This window comes from Schistocerca nitens, chromosome 4, assembly GCF_023898315.1.
Source record: "Schistocerca nitens isolate TAMUIC-IGC-003100 chromosome 4, iqSchNite1.1, whole genome shotgun sequence".
Classification (NCBI taxonomy): domain Eukaryota; kingdom Metazoa; phylum Arthropoda; class Insecta; order Orthoptera; family Acrididae; genus Schistocerca; species Schistocerca nitens.
Window position 1 is genome coordinate 902939652 of NC_064617.1, and position 24751 is coordinate 902964402.

The 24751-nt window shown below is 42.0% G+C and overlaps 1 protein-coding gene across 1 annotated transcript in view; it reads left to right on the plus strand.

Annotated features, from left to right (window-relative positions):
• LOC126253459 (dorsal-ventral patterning protein Sog-like) overlaps positions 1-24751 on the plus strand; it is a 534492-nt gene that overhangs the window by 394601 nt on the left and 115140 nt on the right. The gene's annotated exons all lie outside the window — the stretch shown is intronic.

Sequence of the window (24751 nt, forward strand, 5' to 3'; positions counted from 1 at the left end):
ACTATTTTTAATTTTTTTTTTGAAATGTGTTCTACGTGGGCGTGACCCACTGTGGCGCTGTTAAACTGCTGTCAAATGGTGTTATTATTAACGTCCGTGTTCATCAGGTACATTTTAGTGATGTGAGATAAAGTATGTGTTGTGGCTAACCTGTGATGGTTCAATATATATCGCTGGTGTGATTGTCGATTGTTTCATGTTTATTTATTCTGTCGTTATCTCGAAAATATTCGTAATTAATTCTGTTTCTTGAGTCTCTGTTTTGTTGAAGTATAATAATGAGTAAAAGTAAAGTTATTAGAAATCCTCTGAAGGCTTTTAAGAAAAGGAGAAATGTTGGAAAGCCAAAGGTATGTGTTATTACTGTAAACAATAAAGACGATGAAAATCCCCAACATAGCTTGTGTCTCAAAGAAGAAGACAGTTGGTGTAAATATAACAAAGGATTGCTAACTGGTGAAGTGTACACTCATAAGCATAGTCTGCCTCATGCAATAATGGAGGTGATAAAACCTATTTTCAGAGACTTAGCAGCACCTGAACTGTTGAAAAAGTGTATTCACGGAAAAACTCAAAACCCCAATGAAAGTGTAAATAGTGTCGAGAATCCCCAAGACTGTATTTGTTGGAATAGAAACACTTCACTTCGGTGTGTATGATGCTGTGTGCTACTTACAATGATGGCAACATTGTAAGGTGCAAGGTATTTAGAAATATGGGAATGAAGATAGGTTCTAACATGGTACGAGCGATGCTTGCTTTAGACAAGGAACGCCTTCGGGCTGCAGACAGGGCTGTAAAGAGTCTAGAAATACAAGCAAGAGTAAACAGGAGGAGGAACAAGAGGAAGCTGGAGGAGGAGTTTGCAGAGGATGAAGATAATCCATCCTATGGACCTGGAATGCACTAAAAAGTTAATCCAATCTTTGTCGCTCGATTCCCAAAACTTTTATTTTCTCATACTAATTACATGTTTTCTAAGGATCTTCCAAACATATTTCTTTCAAACTTTCAGTAAATGTTACACAGTACCTTCTGCATAATTTAACACTGCCTTTTTCCAAAAAACTGTATATTTTTGAATATATAAATAAAAAATTGCAAAAAAATGTTGTGAATTTTCATTACAATTGAAAAAAAATCATCTTTAATAACTGAACCAAAATTTTGTAAAATCCCTGTGTTAAGTTGTAAATAAATAATCTGTAAAAAGTTCAACTTCGTACCTCAAATACTTTGTGAGGAAAGATGTAATTTATAAGCGTTATTTTAACATTGCAAGTATAGGGCGTTCCGGAGCCCCTTAAGGCAGAAGCCCACAATGTTTTTGCTTAAAGGATAATTTCAAGAATAACGTTTTAAGCGACTTAAGGCGCACAATTGATTTTCCAAAATTCAAAAATGCATTAAGTCCAGTAAAAACAAGAATTTTTAAATCACTGCCTGTGATAGATTATAAACAGACAATTAAACACCGATGAGAAGGACGACAAAGAAAATGGCACTCGGAAGCCTCCAGGGAGGTCGGTCTGGCCTCGTTCACTTAGGTGAGACAGGTGGTGAGCCCAACTACACTTGATCGGATGGAACCCAATCAGACGAGAGCCACGGACCGACTGAAACAACGACTTGCTTGCCACCAATCAGTACATTAGAACTCAAACACAAAAGGTTACGAACGTGATTATCCAAAATGAAATGTCTATTAGCTGTGTAAACTACACACCATGTTGGAAAGCGACAACAGGTGAGGAAAGTACGCTGCCTGAAATTACGTTAGTGGCCAGGGCAGGTAACCGGAACACTAACGGCCACAAGGCAGAAAATTCCGCTGGTGCACTCGAATTGTAGTCATCCAGTACAGTTAATTGCACAACATGGCGGCTAAATTTCACCAATAGAAACAGTCAGTGTTGCTCAAAGGAAAACCTCCCCAACAGCGAAGCACCCAAACGAACCACACAACATGAATGGACGTGGCTTGGGTAGCTGAAGCCACTACTCAACTTTGAGGCCCTGGGTCGGTGAACCACGAACCTCGTAGCGATCGCACAGCTCCACACACTGCGACACTGCGCAGGGACTGCCAGCGGACCCAGCCGACTGCACCGCGCGGAGATAACTTCCCTGGACCGCCGCAACCGACCAACTCGCCTCAGAATGCCGACAACATCTAAAATAGTCGTCAGTGGAAATAACGCCAACTACACACACAAGCTGACAAACACTTTCACTAAGACCTGAACGATACACAACAGTAACTAAGCACGCACGAAGACAAATCAGGAGTCGATGCGCACGCGCACACGCACACGCACACGCCTCATGAACGATCGGCGAGCCAAAACGCGTCGTCGAGTAGGACGACCGACCGACCGACGATCCACCAAGACCGTGGCCCGGCTCAAGTAATGCGTGGCAGCAATGGTCCGGTCGGGCGAGCCATGTCGACGCAGACCTCACAGCTGCTCCAACCCGACTGCACTAGTGCCGCATTGCAACTCCCTGACTGGCAGGTCCGGACTGCGCTCCAGACGCGTTCCAACTGACTGGCAGACCCGTACTCGCGACCCGAACTGTTCGACAGACAATGACCGGGAAGTAATAGCAGTCGAGCAGAGATACTACGAGAGGGGATATATTTATATGCGCTGCTAGCGCCGCTCACAGTCAGGCAAAGCAGCAAATTAGAGGCACCAGTAATTTAAATTAACATAGTGAGGTGGAAGTACGTTAAAAACATGGTGTAAAATACATGATGGCGGGAACACGATCCACGCGCCTCAATTGAGTTATCTAGTGTGTCCATACTGCGCGTGGCGTATCTGGAACTGTTAATATTAACCAAACATAATGACTCAAGTTGCAAGAAATATGTTTTCTGCCACGAGCAGTTCTGGCCCTCTAGACCATTTATAATAGCAGGTTTATAATGCAAGGTGAAAGTACAGGGTGTTTCAAAAATGACTGGTATATTTGAAACGGCAATAAAAACTAAACGAGCAGCGATAGAAATACACCGTTTGTTGCAATATGCTTGGGACAACAGTACATTTTCAGGCAGACAAACTTTCGGAATTACAGTAGTTACAATTTTCAACAACAGATGGCGCTGCGGTCTGGGAAACACTATAGTACGATATTTTCCACATATCCACCATGCGTAGCAATAATATGGCGTAGTCTCTGAATGAAATTACCCGAAACCTTTGACAACGTGTCTGGCGGAATGGCTTCACATGCCGATGAGATGTACTGCTTCAGCTGTTCAATTGTTTCTGGATTCTGGCGGTACACCTGGTCTTTCAAGTGTCCCCACAGAAAGAAGTCACAGGGGTTCATCTCTGGCGAATAGGGAGGCCAATCCACGCCGCCTCCTGTATGTTTCGGATAGCCCAAAGCAATCACACGATCATCGAAATATTCATTCAGGAAATTAAAGAAGTCGGCCGTGCGATGTGGCCGGGCACCATCTTGCATAAACTACGAGGTGTTCGCAGTGTCGTCTAAGGCGGTTTGTACCGCCACAAATTCACGAAGAATGTCCAGATAGCGTGATGCAGTAATCGTTTCTGATCTGAAAAATGGGCCAATGATTCCTTTGGAAGAAATGGCGGCCCAGACCAGTACTTTTTGAGGATGCAGGGACGATGGGACTGCAACATGGGGCTTTTCGGTTCCCCATATGCGCCAGTTCTGTTTATTGACGAAGCCGTCCAGGTAAAAATAAGCTTCGTCAGTAAACCAAATGCTGCCCACATGCATATCGCCGTCATCAATCCTGTGCGCTATATCGTTAGCGAATGTCTCTCGTGCAGCAATGGTAGCGGCGCTGAGGGGTTGCCGCGTTTGAATTTTGTATGGATAGAGGTGTAAACTCTGGCGCATGAGACGATACGTGGACGTTGGCGTCATTTGGACGGCAGCTTCAACACGGCGAACGGAAACCCGAGGCCGCTGTTGGATCACCTGCTGCACTAGCTGCGCGTTGCCCTCTGTGGTTGCCGTACGCGGTCGCCCTACCTTTCCAGCACGTTCATCCGTCACGTTCCCAGTCCGTCGAAATTTTTCAAACAGATCCTTTATTGTATCGCTTTTCGGTCCTTTGGTTACATTAAACCTCCGTTGAAAACTTCGTCTTGTTGCAACAACACTGTGTTCTAGGCGGTGGAATTCCAACACCAGAAAAATCCTCTGTTCTAAGGAATAAACCATGTTGTCTACAGCACACTTGCACGTTGTGAACAGCACACGCTTACAGCAGAAAGACGACGTACAGAATGGCGCACCCACAGACTGCGTTGTCTTCTATATCTTTCACATCACTTGCAGCGCCATCTGTTGTTGAAAATTGTAACTACTGTAATTTCGAAAGTTTGTCCGCCTGAAAATGTACTGTTGTCCCAAGCATATTGCAACAAACGGTGTATTTCTATCGCTGCTCGTTTAGTTTTTATTGCCGTTTCAAATATACCGGTCATTTTTGAAACACCCTGTATATGAACGATAAGATCAGCTGAAGACGCTGCCACCCCAGTGAAAGTCAAGAACAATTACAGGATCTGCTGAATGGAATAAACAGTCTAATGACTACAGAATATGGATTGAGAGTTAATCGAAGAAAGAAGTAAGTAATTAGAAGTAGCAGAAATGAGAGAACAGCGAGAAACTTAACATCAAATCTGGGGATCATCAAGTAGTTGAAGATACTGAATTCTGCTACCCAGACAGCAAAATAACGCACGACGGACACAGGGAGGAGGACACAAAAAGGAGACTATCACTGGCAAAAAGGGCATTCCGGGACAAGAGAAGTCTACCAGTATCAAACATAGGCCTTAATTTGAGGAAGACATTTTTTAGAATGTACGTTTAGAGCATAGCATTGTATGGTAGTGAAACATGGACTGTGGGAAAACCGGAACAGAGCAGAATCGAAGTATTTGAGATGTGGTGCTATAGAATGTTGAAAATTAGGTGGCGTGGTAAGATAAGGAGTGAACAAGTTACCCGCAGTATCGGCGAGGAAAGGAATCTATGGGAAACACTGGCAGAAGGGGGAGGATGTTTTATCAAGACATCAGGGAATAACTTCATTGGTATTAGAGGGAGCTATAGAGGGTAAAAATTTTAGAAGAAGAGAGATATTGCAATACATCCAGCAAATAGACATACACTACTGGCCATTAAAATTGCTACACCACGAAGACGACGTGCTACAGACGTGAAATTTAACAGACAGGAAGAAGATACTGTGATATGCAAATGATCAGCTTTGCAGAGCATTCACACAAGGCTGGCGCCGGTGGCGACACCTACAAGGTGCTGACATGAAGAAAGTTTCCAACCGATTTCTCATACACAAACAGCTGTTGACCAGCGTTGCCTGGTGAAACCTTGTTGTGATGCCTCGTGTAAGGAGGAGAAATGCGTACCATCACGTTTCCGACTTTGATAAAGGTCGGATTATAGCCTATCGCGATTGCGGTTTATTGTATCGCGACATTGCTGTTCGCGTTGGTCGAGATCCAATGACTGTTAGCAGAATATGGAATCGGTGGGCTCAGGAGGGTAATACGGAAAGCCGTGCTGGATGCCAACGGCCACGTATCACTAGCAGTAGAGATGACAGGCATCTTATCCGCACGGCTGTAACGGATCGTGCAGCCACGTCTCGATCCCTGAGTCAACAACCATCTGCACCAACAGTTCGTAGCCGTTTGCAGTAGCATGGACTATCAGCTCGGAGGCCATGGGTGCGGTTGCCATAGACACTGCATCACAGACAGCATTTTTTCGGATGAATCGAGATTCTGTTTACAGCATCGTGATGGTCGCATCCGTGTTTAGCGACATCGCGGTGAACACACATTGGAGGCGTGTATTCGCCATCGCCATACTGGCGTATCACCCGGCGTGTTGGTAGGGGTGCCATTTGTTATACGTCTCGGTCACCTCTTGTTCGCATTGACGGCACTTTGAACAGTGGACGTTACATTTCAGGTGTGTTACGACCCGTGGCTCTGCCCTCCATTCGATTCCTGAGAAACCCTACATTTCAGCAGGATAATGCATGAACGCATGTTGCAGGTGCTGTACGGGTCTTTCTGGATACAGCAAATGTTCGACTGCTGCCCTGGCCAGCACATTCTCCAGATTTCTCATCAATTGAAAACGTCTGGCCAATGGTGGCCGAGCAACTGGCTCGTCACAATACGCCAATCACTACTCTTGATGAACTGTGGTACCGTGTTGAAACTGCATGGGCAGCTGTACCTATACACGCCATCCAAGCTCTATTTGACTCAATGGCCAGGCGTATCAAGGCCGTTATTACGGCCAGAGGTGGTTGTTCTGGGTACTGACTTCTCAGGATCTATGCACCCAAATTGCGTGAAAATGTAATCACATGTCAGTTCTAGTATAATATATTTGTCCAATGAATACCCATTTATCATCTGCATTTCTTCTTGATGTAGCAATTTTAATGGCCAGTAGTGTAGTAATATTACTCTTGAAAGATACCGCTACTTATATGTAAAAGGATTTTCATATTCATTTGTATTTTGCTTTAATAAATTTGCTTTTAAGAAAAGTTTCATTTGCCCGGATTTAAGCGTCGCATCCTGTAGTTCCGTTATACAAACTAGAATGATTGTATATCATTGCACATTGAACTGTGAGAAAAAGAAGAATCAGAGATGGGAACGATCAACGATACAAACCAAGACTAAAGTTTGCTCAGTGCCACGGCTAAACACTTTGAAAAGTTGTTATACGTTGCCACCACCATATACTTTTCAACAACAGTCCCTCAGATATCAATTATCAATAAGTTATCTTAACGCTTCAGTTGTATACCGTTTGATTCTTCTAATGAACGTCTACGTATAAAAGTACAAGGCGATGCTGCTGATAGCACCGCCTGTAATTTTTGTTTACAGATTCTCTCGCTCGATATATCTCCGCTTTACGGGTGGCAGATAAGATTCTAAATGATACTTCACAGATCTATGTGATTTCCAAAGATTGTTTCTTGGTAGTGATCACGATTGGATCGAAATAATTTGTGTGTGTATTCTGAAAGCTTTCGAAGCATCGTCTTCGTATGTGCGTGTTGTGCGAAGTTCCATGAATTCGCTTTCCCTTTTTTATGTACGCCATCCCAGGCAGTTGGTGGTCCAGATGATGTATCGCATAATATCTCAGACATTCATATTTCCATTTTAGCAATGTTTACACATTTTATCACCACCTATGATTACAATCTCTAGTTCTTTCTCTTCAATTTTCTCCATTTTCCCACAACTGTTGAGAAATATTTTACTCTCCCATTAACGTCTGAGTCTCAGTATTTGTTGTTGTTCCCTTTCTCCTTCTTTCATTTAGTATCCGCTCCGTGGTACACTTTCTAATTTCGTTCTTACACCCTTTTGTTATCCTTATACGACTTTCATTGTTTCTGTTGAATAAAATCAGTAATTCAGTTTTAAAAATTCATTGTACCTCTGACTACTTAATTCCTTATTTTTTTCTTTTCTTGGTGTCATAAGTGAAGGTTTCCAGAGACCCTCCTCTGCATTGAGTAATTTTGGATTTAGTTCTCATTTCATTATTCGAATCTCTGGACCCTTCTAATAATGCCCTCAACTATCGTTTTGAATATTGTTGTTTACTATTAATTTTTGGTCACCACACAAAATTCTATTTCACAAAGAGATAGTAATCTCTCCCGAATGTGCTGTTGATTTAATTTCATGTTGTTTCCCATCATTTTCACCAAAAGGTATTCAAATACATAAGCAGCAGCTGTTTTTATGCTTTAAAATTCTCTGTTGTACCAAACATGAAAGGATAAATATTCAGATACAGTAAAATATTGCAGTGTGGGTATTGTGTAAACCATTTCAATTTGATTCAAGACAAGAAGACAATCTTTGGGGCACTGGAATAACTCGGACAAGGACGAAGTAATCGCAGTTACTCTTACTGAATACACATCGATCTATGAACACTATTTCGCACTTTCATGGCTTGAATTAACTGAGATAATTGACAAATTGATAAACCTCTTAAGAGTATCTGGCCATTTGCAATGGAGAACAGTTTCTACCTGGGAAACGTCGAAATGGTTGGTCTAGCGGCGAAAAGACATGCAAACATTTTTCAGGCTTTTTCGTCAGGATTTAAGTTCTTGAGTAGTAACCATGTTAATTTACAATTGCCGATAATGGGGAAGCATTTGAGAAGGTTAGGGCTGTAGACTTTTGTTAGGACTCGTTCAATAATACACTTTGAATTGTATGAAAAGCTCACGGAGTTTAACGCAGCTCACTTCGTTGGTATTGGTTGTCGTGCATAACAGATACCGTATAGATTCCCGTTGAAGAGACGCTGCTGAAGCCCAATGACCTGACTCACTGCTGGCAGGAATCGTCGCAGTAGCTTAGGCTGCACCGGTAAAGCCTTCGAGCTGGCATCGTCAGCTGTATACACGGCTGATTTATTGCCAACCGTGTGACGCGGCTACTCAGGCTGGAGGCGACTTATCTGTGTCCGATCCTGGCGCGTTATTCACGTCTCTGATCGCAGGTCAAAATGATTCCGTGTCATTTCTTTCCCGTTCCAGGTATATTGAATAACTGTGCATTCGTTACTAACGGATTGTTGTAATGAAAGCGCAGCTACTCACGGTGATCCCATGTGAGCTGTAATTGTCGTTTGACAGTGAAACTTGGTGTATAAGCTAATGCATAAATGTGAAACCCACTTACGCTGAAAAAAAAATTAGTTCAGAGTTTGGCCACCAGGTGCAAATCTGGCGCTGAGCATCTCGTTGACATTTCATATTGAACAAATTGTGTAAGCAGCAGTTACAGCAAAATCAACATTATGTCTTTCTCACTTGCTTGACATTTTCTTTCCATGTCCCGTTCCTAATCCATCACATACGCCAATAATTGAACACACCTTTCTTGCATTCTCACAGCGCCAGATTTGCAACTGGTGGCCAAAACTAGAGCCTTTTTTTTTCTTTGTTGCGTAAATTGTTTCCGCATCTACCAAGTTTCGCTGCCATACGATAGTTACAGCCCACAATAGACCTCTGCGAGTTGCAGCGCTTTAATCGTAGCCGCCTGGTATAAATAAGGGGGAAAATCAGGGAAAAAATAATAGGGCTAGGGCCTTACAAATTCCTTGTCATAGAATGTACAGAACTTGCGACTGGAATTTAATTCCGCTTTTGAGCAGTGTTTTGCCCGTTTTTGCAAAAGAATAAGATTTACACATATCTCTAAGAAAGATTGCCGTCTTATTTCACACAGTCTGTTTGTAGTAGAATCATAGAAAAATACTAAGTTCAAGTATTATGACATACCGTGAACAACATAATTTCGTTCGTGGATTACGAAATGTCGATCATACGAAGCTCGATTCGCTCTCTTCATATTGATATCCACATTGATATGGACAGAGGAAACGAGACTAATTTGGTGTTCATAGACTACAGAAAAGCTCTTGATTCGGTACTACACTGACGCCTTAAAAAACAGTTCCTACGGAATATCCAGTAAGTATCGAAATTTCCTGAACACTTTATTCCTCTGCAAATATTGTGGCGATTCAGTTTGCCCAGAGAAATGTAATACGTCAGTTTCTGTTCCAGTTACACTTACCAGTATTAGATGCACTCTCGTACTTTTCCCATGTGATGTAGTTATCCATGAGAAAATTGTAAAAATTGCAGTAATATCTAGTTAGATTCGTGCGAAGACTGGCAACTAGCTTTTAATGTAGATAAACGCAAAAAGTTCTGCACTTCGCGAGATCTACAAACGTGGCATCATATGATTTAGGATCAGCGAGTCTCAGCTAGATTCAAACATGTAATACATCTACTTGGGAGCAACAGTGTTACGATCCTTACTTGATTACGACTGAGGAGAGTGGGACTAATAAAAGGTCGAACTAACTGAGGATATCGAGCGAACACACTGTCTAATCAAAATTATCCGGATACCCCTGTGAACTGACTACTAGATGTCATAAGCGCACCTGCTAGCATAAAAGGAGGCGGAGCTATTTGAATGCCATAGAGAAACAGTAAAAGCAAAATTGATCAGGCAAGAGAGCTCAACCGATTCGAGCGTTGACTAGTCACTGGATGTCATACGAATAAGAAATCCATCAGGACATTTCAGTCCTTCTAAAGGTGTCCAAGTCCTGTTGGTGACGTAACTGTGAAGTGGAATCGTGAAGAAACTACCGCTGATGAACCAAGACCACGTGTACGGACGGACGGAGAGAGTCGAGCACTGTGGAGGGAGGTTGTAACAAATTGCATGAAGTCAGCGGAAAGAAACACGTGTGAGTTCCATGGTGCTACCAGCAGTTCACTAATGGCTGTTCGTAGCGAATTAAAACGAATGACAAATAATGGTAGATCAGCTCCTCATAATCACTCATTTCTACAGTCGAACCTAAGTGTCGCTTGAGATGGTGTAAATAGCGACGCCGTTAGACAGTGTATGACTGGAAACGAGTGATTTACAGTGACGAATCACATTATACCCTGTGGCAATTCGACGGAAGTGTTTGGGTTTGGTGAATGGCTGTGAGAACGTTGCCTACTGTCATGAGTAGTGCCAGCTGTAAAATATGGAGGAGGTAATGTTATGGCCTGGGGTTGCTTCTGATGACTGGCATGTGGTTCCCTTGTTCCGCTTAAGGAAACGAAAAATATCGAAATATACACTGTGTCAATTATTAAAAAATATAAAAAAATTAATTAGTTACCAACTACGGCGTGAACACACTTTATTCAAAATGTAAACGTTACTACTGATATTCGGATGTAGGTCATAACATGTCCGATATGCCTGCCGCCATTGGCGATGTTGAGCGCAGACGAATAGTAAAATTCTGCTTGACCTGCTGAAGTGGCGGAACATCGATACAGTCGATGATATCTTGAATGGCTGTTTTCAGCTCAGCAGTGGTTTTTGGGTTATTGCTGCGCGCCTTGTCTTTAAAACAGCCCCACAAAAAGGAGTCGCTTGTGTTTAGATCCGGATAATATGGCTGCCAATCTAGGCCCATGTCAGTGGCCCCAGAGCCAGAATGCGGTCCGCAAAGTGTTCCTCCAGGACATCACTCACCTGCTTCGACGGGGTCGAGCTCCGTCTTGCACGAATCTCATCTTGTCGAAATCAGGGCCACGTTGCTTAATAGCGATAAATCATCTTCCAAACCCTTCACGTGCCGTTCGGTAGTCACCGTGCCATCAAAGAATATCGCATCGATTATTCCGTGACTGGACATTTCACACCACACAGTTGAGGGTGAAGAGACTTGTCTATCGCAAAACGCGAATTCTCAGTTCCCCAAATGCGCCAGTTTTGCTTGTTGACGAACCTATCCAAATTAAAGTGGGCTTCGTCGCTAAACCAAACCATGCAGGTGCATACTAATTCCCATCGTGCCCCGCGGCCAACAGTGCAGTTTGAACGTCCTAATGCAAACCGTTCAAAAGTTATGACGCTTGTATTTCATATAGTCCAATAACTGTTCACCCTGTACGAACACATTTTACAGCATCGTGTCCTGAGTATAGTAGAGGAACAGTTCGGCGACGATGGTTGCTCATACCAGCATGGTAATGCAACCAATCATAAAGCAGCATGTGTGAGGCAATGGTCTATGGATAATAACATTCCTGAAACGGAATCCCCTGCTCAGAGTCCCGACGTGAACCCAACGAAACATCTTTGGTCTGAGCTAGAACGTCGACTTCGGACCACACAGCAGCGTCCAACATTACTACCATTTGTGGTTGCGGCTCTTGAGGAAGAATGGGCTGCCACTCCTCCTCGGACATTTAGGCACCTCATTGAAAGTGCCTCCAGCAGAATTCAAGCCGTCATAAAGGCGAAGACTGCACACATCCCATTTTAAGTCTTCTAACAGGTGTCCCGATACTTTTGACCAAATAGTACACGAAGAAGGTCGTTGCGAATGGTCACATGCTTTAGGGCGTAGAACAGATACGTTGTTAATTGGTAACTGGCAGACACAAGACGAAAGACGTGCTGAATCTGTTTAGTTAGACACATCACATATTAATGTCTACTAACAGGTGCCTGAATAATTTATATAATACACAAAGCAGATCTACATCTACAACCATACTCCGCAAGCCACCTGACAGTGTGGGGGGGGTGGGTACCTTGAGTACCTATCGGTTCTCCCTTCTATTTCACTCTCGTATTGTTCGTGGAAAGAAAGATTGTCGGTATGCCTCTGATTTTTTGCTCATGGTCTCTTCACGAGAAATACGTAGGAGGGAGCAATATACTGCTTGACTCTTCGGTGAAGGTATGTTCTCGAAACTTCAACAAAAGCCCGTACCGAGCTACTGAGCGTCTCTCCTGCAGAGTCTTCCACTGGAGTTTATCTATCACCTCCGTAACGATTTCGCGATTACTAAATCATCCTGTAACGAAGCGCGCTGCTCTCCGTTGGATCTTGTCTATCTCTTCTATCAACCCTATCTGGTACGGATCCCACACCGGTGAGCAGTATTCAAGCAGTGGGCGAACAAGTGTACTGTAACCTACTTCCTTGGTTTTCGGATTGCATTTCCTTAGGATTCTTCCAATGAATCTCAGTCTGGCATCTGCTTTACCGACGATCAACTTTATATGATCATTCCATTTTAAATCACTCCTAATGCGTACTTCCAGATAATTTATGGAATTAACTGCTTCCAGTTGCTGACCTGCTGTATTGCAGCTAAATGGTAAAGGATCTTTCTTTCTATGTATTCGCAGCACATTACACTTGTCTACATTGAGATTCAATTGCCATTCCCTGCACCATGCGTCAATTTCGTTGCATATCCTCCTGCATTTCAGTACAATTTTCCATTGTTACAACCTCTCGATATACTACAGCATCATCCGCAAAAAGCCTCAGTGAACTTCCGATGTTATCCACAAGGTCATTTATATATATTGTGAATAGCAACGGTCCTACGACACTCCCCTGCGGCACACCTGAAATCACTCTTACTTCGGAAGACTTTTCTCCATTGAGAAAGACGTGCTGCGTTCTGTTATCTACGAACTCTTCAATCCAATCACACAATTGGTCTGATAGTCCATATGCTCTTACTTTGTTCATGTGGGGAACTGTATCAAACGCCTTGCGGAAGTCAAGAAAGACGGCATCTACCTGTGAACGCGTGTCTATGGCCCTCAGTCTCGTGGACGAATAGCGCGAGCTGGGTTTCACATGATCGTCTTTTTCGAAACCCATGCTGATTTCTACAGAGTAGATTTCTAGTCTCCAAAAAAGTCATTATACTCGAACATAATACGTGTTCCAAAATTTCTACAACTGATCGACGTTAGAGATATAGATCTATAGTGCTGTACATCTGTTCGACGTCTCTTCTTGAAAATGGGGATGACCTGCGCCCTTTTCCAATCTTTTGGAACGCTATGCTCTTCTGTGTAAAATCGAACTGGTATCCCATTAGGTCCAGTGGCCTTTCCTCTTTTGAGCGATTTTAACTGTTTTTCTATCGTTGCGAACGGTCACATGCTTTGAGTGTGTAGAAGAGAAACCTTGCAAAATAGTAGCTGGCAGACACAAAACGCAAGACGTGCAGAATCTATTTAGTAAACTTCAAGAACCATCTTTTAGGGTGCAAGGTATGACTTTTCTTCTGCCCGCTATGTGTCTGTCTTGAAGAGGTAGCAATGGATATTGCGTACGATAGTGTACTATGCTTAATAAACATGCAGTACCCGTAGACGCTTCATGATTTTTAAATGTTGTCCTTGCGTCGCTCTAAGGAATGGCTTGTCCCTTGTCCATTTTCCAACCCTGTGAAGAGTAGAAAAAAGTCATTTCTTGGCGACTGTCATTGCTTAAGTTTCTCGTCGAGGAATCTGGATCAAACCTGCTCTGGGAGATATCCATAGAACGGCTTCCTCCAGAGTTACGAGATTTACACACGTGTACTCGACTAGCGGCACGTAAGGATTCCGTGAGAAACAAAACGAATGACCAGTTATCAACTCTCACCTGCATCACTCAGTGTGGGAGAAAGATAAGCATAAAAGCCATCTCCTGCAGGGAGGCTAAATGGTTGCTCACTTACTTGGAAACGGCTACGGCAGATGGCAGTTACTGCTAAGCAGGCTCGTACCAAGTTCCAAACATTTTGTAAGGAACCCAGAATTTGTTCATAACCGAACTACGAGGTTTCTTGCAGGCAATGGAACTTGAACTCCCTTCCTGTCATTGCGTCATCAATGACGTCTCTTTGCAACAATCTAAATTTGTCAACTGCCTCCTTCAAAAGGGTCGACTAATCCGAAGCAGGCGAGTAACCAATTCTTAATCTGGCTCCTTTTGTTAGCGTCACTGACTGGAACTACTGCTTTTCGACCCATTTAATCACCATCGTTTGGTAGATTTCCCAAACGATCCGGGAGTGGTTCCTCCCAAAACTTAACTGGAATGATGCGTATCCCCCATCTCATGCAACGGAGTGATTGATCTCAATATCGAAACGGTGCTACATTTCCATACCGTCACCTCATCTGTTGCACGTGCGACCGTTTTGTTTTTCAACATTCGGACTTCTAGCAGCGTAACTACTGTTCAATTTCCAACACGTTTGTCCTACACCAGATTTTGAACCATTTATTTTTGTCTCTTTACTAACATACTCGGCTTTGCCCGGTTACTTCTCTGTTCCCGCCTTATATTGGACAGAGAAAGGAATTCACTCTGTCTATAAAAGTAAAACAGACTTAGTTTTCTTTAAACATTTTTAAAAGTACTAATATACTATGACAGTTATGACCTAATATACAAAATGGACTGCTCCTTTGGTTTATTGATCGCTATCGATTATTTCCACGTGTCATTGTCTTCCCTCTGCACCCCACTACTATGTTTACAAGAGGTGTCTTACCTCCACAGAGTTTTCCCCTGCACAGGAAGTCACATATTCATTGTGGTTGGCTGAAACTTCTCGAAGTATACCAGATTTACGTTTTACACGTGACCCCTTCCTACCACTGCACGCACATCTAGGGGGTACATGTCGAAAATTCTGACGACAATCAGACCAGTACCTTGCAGACTATGACTCCGACAGTAAAACAATTTATTTTCGATTATTTTTACACATCGTTCTGTTCAGACTCCTACCCTATCCCCAAAGGGTGCTGGAGATGTCATACTCGCATGGTAATTGCCTCCTAATACTAGACCAAATGCGTGCCAAGTTTGGGTGAAATTGCTGCAGACATTCCACAAGTGTACTCGAATAAGTGCGGGCGCATGTACACACACACACACACACACACACACACACACACACACACACACACACACTTACAATGGCGTATTTTTACATTATATAGATTATTACATTCAATTTACGCTGAAAGATGAAGGCCTTCGGGCTATCTCTTACATACATTCAGACATCGTAGCTGAAGGAACACTGCAGTCTGTATAGTACATTAGATACAATACAATAATGATAACAATATAAATGATAACAATAACGATGACAAAAATATGTAAACAGAAATTTGCGTACAGCTATCCAGTGGTGAATTTAAACCAAAGTACGAAAAGCTACAGAGCTTGAGATTACATCCTTCACTCTGCTGGCAGCTGCCGAAGGTAGGCAGGATGGTTTGAAAAATTTTCACAGCGTTCAGTAACTCACTGATAACTTGTTTAAACTGTTTCATTATGGAAAACTCTCAAACCGAATAAATCTATAAATAATTATGAAAAAATTATAATCATCGTCATCATCATAATCATAATCGATATGCTTGAAAGACAAATTATAAGAAAACAGCAGGTGCAACACAAACTACAGACGGTTGGAAAATGAGAAGTATAGAGAAGATCTATATAGATGTACAGAAATGATGGTAAAATGAAGGTTAATCTCCTTTGGACACCGCTGTCGAATGAATGAGGACAAGCTAATCGAACAAATATTCCTGAATTTCTGCAAAAAGAAACCAATAATACCATGGATTACAGAAGTAAGAAAATAACTAGAACTAAGTAACATCAAAATACCTTAAATGAAAGAAACATTTTTAAGCATAAAATGATAAGTTGAGCTATCTTTCAAGACAGAAGAAATAAGAAATCAGCAATAACACGGACAAGGAAGGAAAAAAATAACGTGAGCAGAAGATGGAGGAGGAAACAACAAACAAGGTATTGAAGTTGTTAACGTCATCTCAGTTGGTTAACACGAAGATAAGAAAATACTAATAACAATGAAATTATCATTCATATATCTTATTGCAGTAATGTGAATCCTATCAACACTGCGCAAATCCGTTCCTCATAACATAAAGTTATGTGGAGATATATTTACAGATAGACATGACAGTAAAATCGACATAAACAAATCTGGAAAACAAGTTAATTATCCAGAGAGGGCATGAAAAAATTAGGCGAAAACCAAGTACAATAAATACTAAAAAGAAATGGAAGTACATAGGAATGAGGAAAGTTGTGAGAATTTTGATAACATGACAGAAATACTGGTTCACTGTTTGTCAGGAGGAAAACAGGCGGAGTATGCCGATAGGGAAGATACACTGATGATAACAGATAAATCTTTAATTTCCTCCTGAATTCAGCGTGGTTTAGAATCGGAATCCGATGACTGGGTAGCTTGTTTCTGAGTCGTATGCCTGAAATGGACCAAGATTTACAAGTATTGTTATAGACTTCAACCAGTAAAAGTATGCGAAAGGAAAATGTCATGTGTAGCGTTCCTTGTTGCGTTCAGGATAGTTTAATTTACTCGTTTTGCAACGATGAAGATGCAGCTTTTCGTTTCCTTGTTTTAAGAGACCTAATAAAAGGAATATTATAGTAATAATTATTTTATTGTCATTTAATTCCTCTTTCACAATACTACAGTTATTGTACAGGGCTATTACAAATGATTGAAGCGATTTCATAAATTCACTGTAGCTCCATTCATTGACATATGGTCACGACACTACAGATACGTAGAAAAGCTCATAAAGTTTTGTTCGGCTGAAGCCTCACTTCAGGTTTCTGCCGCCAGAGCGCTCGAGAGCGCAGTGAGACAAAATGGCGACAGGAGCCGAGAAAGCGTATGTCGTGCTTGAAATGCACTCACATCAATCAGTCATAACAGTGCAACGACACTTCACGACGAAGTTCAACAAAGATCCACCAACTGCTAACTCCATTCGGCGATGGTATGCGCAGTTTAAAGCTTCTGGATGCCTCTGTAAGGGGAAATCAACGGGTCGGCCTGCAGTGAGCGAAGAAACGGTTGAACGCGTGCGTGCAAGTTTCACGCGTAGCCCGCGGAAGTCGACGAATAAAGCAAGCAGGGAGCTAAACGTACCACAGCCGACGCTTTGGAAAATCTTACGGAAAAGGCTAAAGCAGAAGCCATACCGTTTACAATTGCTACAAGCCCTGACACCCGATGACAAAGTCAAACGCTTTGAATTTTCGGCGCGGTTGCAACAGCTCATGGAAGAGGATGCGTTCAGTGCGAAACTTGTTTTCAGTGATGAAGCAACATTTTTTGTTAATGGTGAAGTGAACAGACACAATGTGCGAATCTGGGCGGTAGAGAATCCTCACACATTCGTGCAGCAAATTCGCAATTCACCAAAAGTTAACGTGTTTTGTGCAATCTCAGGGTTTAAAGTTTACGGCCGCTTTTTCTTCTGCGAAAAAAACGTTACAGGACACGTGTATCTGGACATGCTGGAAAATTGGCTCGTGCCACAACTGGAGAGCGACAGCGCAGACTTCATCTTTCAACAGGATGGTGCTCCACCGCACTTCAATCATGATGTTCGGCATTTCTTAAACGGGAGATTGGAAAACCGATGGATCGGTCGTGGTGGAGATCATGATCAGCAATTCATGTCATGGCCTCCACGCTCTCCCGACTAAACTCCATGCGATTTCTTTCTGTGGGGTTATGTGAAAGATTCAGTGTTTAAACCTCCTCTACCAAGAAACGTGCCAGAACTGCGAGCTCGCATCAACGATGCTTTCGAACTCATTGATGGGGACATGCTGCGCCGAGTGTGGGAGGAACTTGATTATCGGTTTAATGTCTGCCGAATCACTAAAGGGGCACATATCGAACATTTGTGAATGCCTAAAAAACTTTTTGAGTTTTTGTATGTGTGTGCAAAGCATTGTGAAAATATCTCAAATAATAAAGTTATTGTAAAGCTGTGAAATCGCTTCAATCATTTCTAATAACCCTGTATTTCATATTTACGGTGTAAAACAACCAATAATTTAAATAACTACAAAGAACAAATAAAACCAAAACTGAAATCACAGACAGTCATAAAAAAAAGTATCGAAATTAATATTAAGTGAGGGACTACATAACAAAAAATACATTTGTGAGAGTTCTCACTGTTGCAACTTGAGGAATTACGGGTAGTTGGACAGGTATTGACAATCACGAGCTTACGTGATATTTAGGGTGGAGCGATTTTTCTGAAAGCCATTAGTGAACATGTCATGTATAATTTTTTTATATGCTATGCACACTCCCCCTCCCTCGACCTCCGTATTTGGTTAATTGTACAAAAAAAGATTTGTGAGAAATGCCCTGTAGGGAAAGGGGAAGAAATTACCCTCGGCCCCTATATCTTCGAAAGAAAAACGCGAAGTTGCATAAGAATCTTATTTACGTTTCTTACCTAAAAAGTTTGTCAGATTTATCTGATAATTTTATTATTTTCTAATGAATTATTAAGAGACGCTAAACCGAAAAATTAAATACTGGCGATACGCTGTGTTTGTCGACTGGTACTAATAGACAGTGACATACATTACTATAACATTTAGACTAGCAAAGTAAGAAAATTCAATTTACAACGGAGCTGGAAGGCTGTTCTATAAATTTCTTGGACCTTAATGTAGACATCAGTGTAAGGAGACACGTGTTTAGCATTTACGCAAAAACCGTTGTTAATCCCTGCAAGCGTGCACTATGCAGACGGCCACAAACGGCAACTTTCCATTAGGTGTTACATCGCCTCGTGTCTGAACCAGCCTTTCAAATAGAACTACAGATCACCAAACAGGGATGGCTATACACCTGCCCTCATTAATAACATACTTCGAAAAAAGAAAATGCGTAAAATTAAATCTCTTTTGCACGCTGGCCATCAGCAGTCAGTCAATAGGTACAAACACTGGTGCAAAATCCCATATACTGACAACATTTCCGAGAACCTTGCAAGAACGTCTCATAACTACAGACCTGCACTTTATAATACCAACAAGATATAAAAATTTTTATTCAGTAGTAAAGACAAATTGCAACCCTTGGCACAGAATGGTGTATATGAAATCACGTGCAAGAAGTGTGAATAAGTATACTTGCTCAGTTGGACAGAACTGTCACAGTTAGGTTGTCTGAACGTGACAGAAGCCGGAGGTTAAGGAAGAACGATTAAACCTTTTCCATCATCTTTTAACAGGAAATCATGCATATGATGTAGACTGTGACGTTTTACTTTCTGGTAAAGAAAGCAGCAAGACGTCCCACACTGGAAATAATGAAAAAGAACAAATAGAAGACACAGACTACCAGCTTAGTGTTAAACGGTCATACGCAGTTTTCTTTTTGCCCCTAGTTAAGTTATCGTTGCAAATACTAGATTCAGGTGGCAAATATATCTTATTTCACACTGTTTGTTAAATGAACCTCTACATGAAAAACTCCCCCCCCCCCCTCCGCCCAAATTTTAGTTAATGTAATTATTTCCGTGGGACAAAAAATTTAACGTTTTACGTGTCTGTACCTTCTGGACAAATAGTACCTGTGTACCTCGCACGTCATTTTATCTGCTACATTGTTGTTACCTTAGGTGACCTAAGAATCTAAAGCTGGTTCGCAACCGAATAAATATGATTTTGCAGAACATTACGAAGTGTTTCCTACGTAATATTAATAATTAACATTTCTGTATTTCTTCAATAAGACGGTGTATAAAAGCTGTGAAAACGGTTATGAGACATGTTGTATAATGCCTATTCTTCAAATAGGGGGTGCCTAGGACACCTGCTTTCTAGGATCGCTAAACAACAACTCAGGCAAATCGTATTAGTAAATTTTATTACAAAAGAAAATGATTACAGTAGTTAACTCTGTGAGATCCAGACGTATCGCTAGCAAAGGGTGACAGACAAACAACAAATCACTTCAGCAGCCGGCCGATGTGGCCGAGCGGTTCTAGGCGCTTCAGTCCGGAACCGAGCTGCTGCTACGGTCGCAGGTTCGAATGCTGCCTCGGGTATGGATGTGTGTGATATCCTTAGGTTAGATAGGTTTAATTAGTTCTAAGTACTAGGGGACTGATGACCTCAGATGTTAAGTCCCGTAATGCTTACAGACATTTGAGCCATTTTGTATACCTTCAGTATATGTTGTTGTTGTTGTTGTTGTTGTTGTGGTCTTCAGTCCTGAGACTGGTTTGATGCAACTCTCCATGCTACTCTATCCTGTGCAAGCTTCTTCATCTCCCAGTACTTACTGCAACCTACATCCTTCTGAACCTGCTTAGTGTATTCATCTCTTGGTCTCCCTCTACGATTTTTACCCTCCACACTGCCCTCCAATGCTAAATTTGTGATCCCTTGATGCCTCAAAACATGTCCTACCAACCGGTCCCTTCTTTTTGTCAAGTTGTGCCACAAACTCCTCTTCTCCCCAATTCTATTCAATACCTCCTCATTAGCTATGTGATCTACCCATCTAATCTTCAGCATTCTTATGTAGCACCACATTTCGAAAGCTTCTATTCTCTTCTTGTCCAAACTATTTATGGTCCATGTTTCACTTCCATACATGGCTACACTCCATACAAATACTTTCAGAAACGACTTCCTGACAGTTAAATCTATACTCGATGTTAACAAATTTCTCTTCTTCAGAAACGCTTTCCTTGCCATTGTCAGTCTACATTTTATATCCTCTCTACTTCGACCATCATCAGTTATTTTACTCCCTAAATAGCAAAACTTCTTTACTACTTTTAGTATATCATTTCCTAATCTAATTCCCTCAGTATCACCCGATTTAATTTGACTACATTCCATTATCCTCGTTTTGCTTTTGTTGATGTTCATCCTATATCCTCCTTTCAAGACACTGTCCATTCCGTTCAACTGCTCTTCCAAGTCTTTTGCTGTCTCTCACAGAATTACAATGTCATCTGCGAACCTCAAAGTTTTTATTTCTTCTCCATGAATTTTAATACCTACTCCGAATTTTTCTTTTGTTTCCTTTACTGCTTGCTCAATATACAGATTGAATAACATCTAGGAGAGGCTACAACCCTGTCTCACTCCCTTCCCAACCACTACTTCCCTTTCATGTCCCTCGACTCTTATAACTGCCATCTGGTTTCTGTACAAATTGTAAATAGCCTTTCGCTCCCTGTATTTTACCCCTGCCAACATCAGAATTTGAAAGAGATTATTCCAGTTAACATTGTCAAAAGCTTTCTCTAAGTCTACAAATGCTAGAAACGTAGGTTTGCCTTTTCTTAATCTTTCTTCTAAGATAAGTCGTAAGGTTAGTATTGCCTCATGTGTTCCAACGTTTCTACGGAATCCAAACTGATCTTCCCCGAGGTCCGCTTCTACCAGTTTTTCCATTCGTCTGTAAAGAATTCGCGTTACTATTTTGCAGCTGTGACTTATTAAACTGATAGTTCGGTAATTTTCACATCTGTCAACAACTGCTTTCTTTGGGATTGGAATTATTATATTCTTCATGAAGTCTGAGGGTGTTTCGCCTGTCTGAAACATCTTGCTCACCAGATGGTAGAGTTTTTTCAGGACTGGCTCTCCCAAGGCTGTCAGTAGTTCTAATGGAATGTTGTCTACACCCGGGGCCTTGTTTCGACTCAGGTCTTTCAGTGCTGTGTCAAACTCTTCACGCAGTATCGTATCTCCCATTTCATCTTCATCTACATCCTCTTCCATTTCCATAATATTGTCCTCAAGTACATCGCCCTTGTATAGACCCTCTATATACTCCTTCCACCTTACAGCTTTCCCTTCTTTGCTTAGAACTGGGTTTCCATCGAGCTCTTGATACTCATACAAGTCGTTCTCTTATCTCCAAAGGTCTCTTTAATTTTCCTGTAGGCAGTATCTATCTTACCCCTAGTGAGATAAGCCTCTACATCCTTACATTTGTCCTGTAGCCATCCCTGCTTAGCCATTTTGCACTTCCTGTCGATCTCATTTTTGAGACGTTTGTATTCCTTTTTGCCTGCTTCATTTACTGCATTTTTATATTTTCTCCTTTCATCAATTAAATTCAAAATTTCTTCTGTTACCCAAGGATTTCTACTAGCCCTCGTCTTTTTACCTACTTGATCCTCTGCTGCCTTCACTACTTCATCCCTCAGAGCTACCCATTCTTCTTCTACTGTACTTCTTTCCCCCATTCCTGTCAATTGTTCCAGTATGCTCTCCCTGAAACTCTCTACAACCTCTGGTTTAGTCAGTTTATCCAGGTCCCATCTCCTTAAATTAGCACCTTTTTGTAGTTTCTTCAGTTTTAATCTACAGTTCATAACCAATAGATTGTGGTCAGAGTCCACATCTGCCCCTGGAAATGTCTTAAAATTCGTAATACAAGTAAAACAATTCCTAAGTCTCTGCTATACAAATGCCTATTCTTGCCGCCGCTGCGGAAGCCGTAAAACGGCTAGTCTTCAACTGGGCCGCGGTCAGGCGGCGCGACGCTTATATCCTACTCGTGTCGAGGGCGCAATCGCCAGTGGCCACTAATAAGATGTAGTATTCACAGAATAAGTGGCAACGGCCTTGCCGCAGTGACTACACCGGTTCCCGTGAGATCCAACTGTGGATGACACAGGGATCGGATGGTCCCGGTAGGCCACTCGTGGCCTGAGGACGGAGTGCTCTATTCACAGAATAAACCGTGAACTTTTTCGGTTCGCCCCACTGACGCCGAACAAATACTAGTCACCACCGTAATAGAGCTTTGGAGTGCTTTAGATGTAGTTGTTTCCAGCATAAGCCATGGCTGTGAAGTGTTTAGAGTGAGCCTTCCGATGCATACTTGTTGTCGACATACATTCCAACCGTGGTCACGTGACTTCTGGCTGGCGTAGATTTCTGCGTAATGTGTCCTACAAATTTTGAATGTCATTATGTCGCTATTAATGGCAGATTCTCTGAGTAGGTGCTGTTGGTTTGGTACAGGCGTTTTGAGACACCGCAACAATTTGCATTTGATACCTAGAATAAAGTGGACTCTTACCTTTGAAGAAAAAAATGATCGCGCATCACGTCACGGAACCGTTATTCCAAGGTCTGTTTGCATGGCCGTCACGTCACGTCACGTCACGTCACATCACTTCAGTTTGCGTAGCCCTGTACTGAACGGCGAAAGTGTAGTCAGTCACCATCCTTGATCCGAAAAAATTCAAAAATGGTTCAAATTGCTCTGAGCACTATGGGACTTAACATCTGAGGTCATCACTCCCCTAGAACTTAGAACTACTTAAACCTAACTAACCTAAGGACACATCCATGCCCGAGGCAGGATTCGAACCGGCGACCGTAGCGGTCGCGCGGTTCCAGACTGAAGCGCCTAGAACCGCTCGGCCACAACGGCCGGCGATACGAAAAGTCAAAGTATGGTATCGCGTTTAATGAACTAGCAACGACAAAGTTTATTACTAGCGAAAGCAAACTTAATAACGTATATTCTTCATCAGCTTTGCTTTTTTACGTGCTGAGAAGTGAAAGAACAATTCAGAACATCGTCATTTACTTGCTAGCGAAAATATATGCATACAAACACATCAAACAATAGCTATAAAGAATAAATGGAGCCTGTTTACCTTATCTATTACGTTTCGTTTTTTTTCCTTATGCCGCTAATTAACATCACAAACAGCTGTACTTTTCATCTTCCATTAAAGCTGACCTTTTCATTTAAAATATTATGTAAGGGAAATTGCTTTGTCAACTTATGTTCTTATTTATGTACTTCGCGGGCGTTAGCCCTGTTCTGTTATTGCAAAACGTAAAATTTTTTGCTTTGAGATATCTGGCGTCGCTTGTGTAAGAACGCTCAATGGAAAAGATGTCCAAGTCGTCATGGAACATTTGCAATTTGCCACTAAAACAAAGCGTAATAATCAAATTAATATAAAACAAAGACACAAAAGCACAAAGCCGGCCGGAGTGGCCGTGCGGTTCTGGGCGCTACAGTCTGGAACCGAGCGACCGCTACGGTCGCAGGTTCGAATCTTGCCTCGGGCATGGATGTGTGTGATGTCCTTAGGTTAGTTAGGTTTAATTATTTCTAAGTTCTAGGCGACTGATGACCTCAGAAGTTAAGTCGCATAGTGCTCAGAGCCATTTGAACCATTTGAACAAAAGCACAAAATCCACTACTTTAAGATGAGTGAGCGTGGAGAACATAGGTTAACTTACGATGTTAGTACACGAAGATACCGTCAAAACAATGTTCCCGAGAAACCATGACGTGCCGTGCCATGCCACGCTGTTACGTGACGGTTCGTTGACTACATGTGTGAATGCCGCCTTTTGAAATGCAATGTGACGTAACGGCCAGTGTGAATCGGCCTTAAACAAACATTGTCTTGCCGAT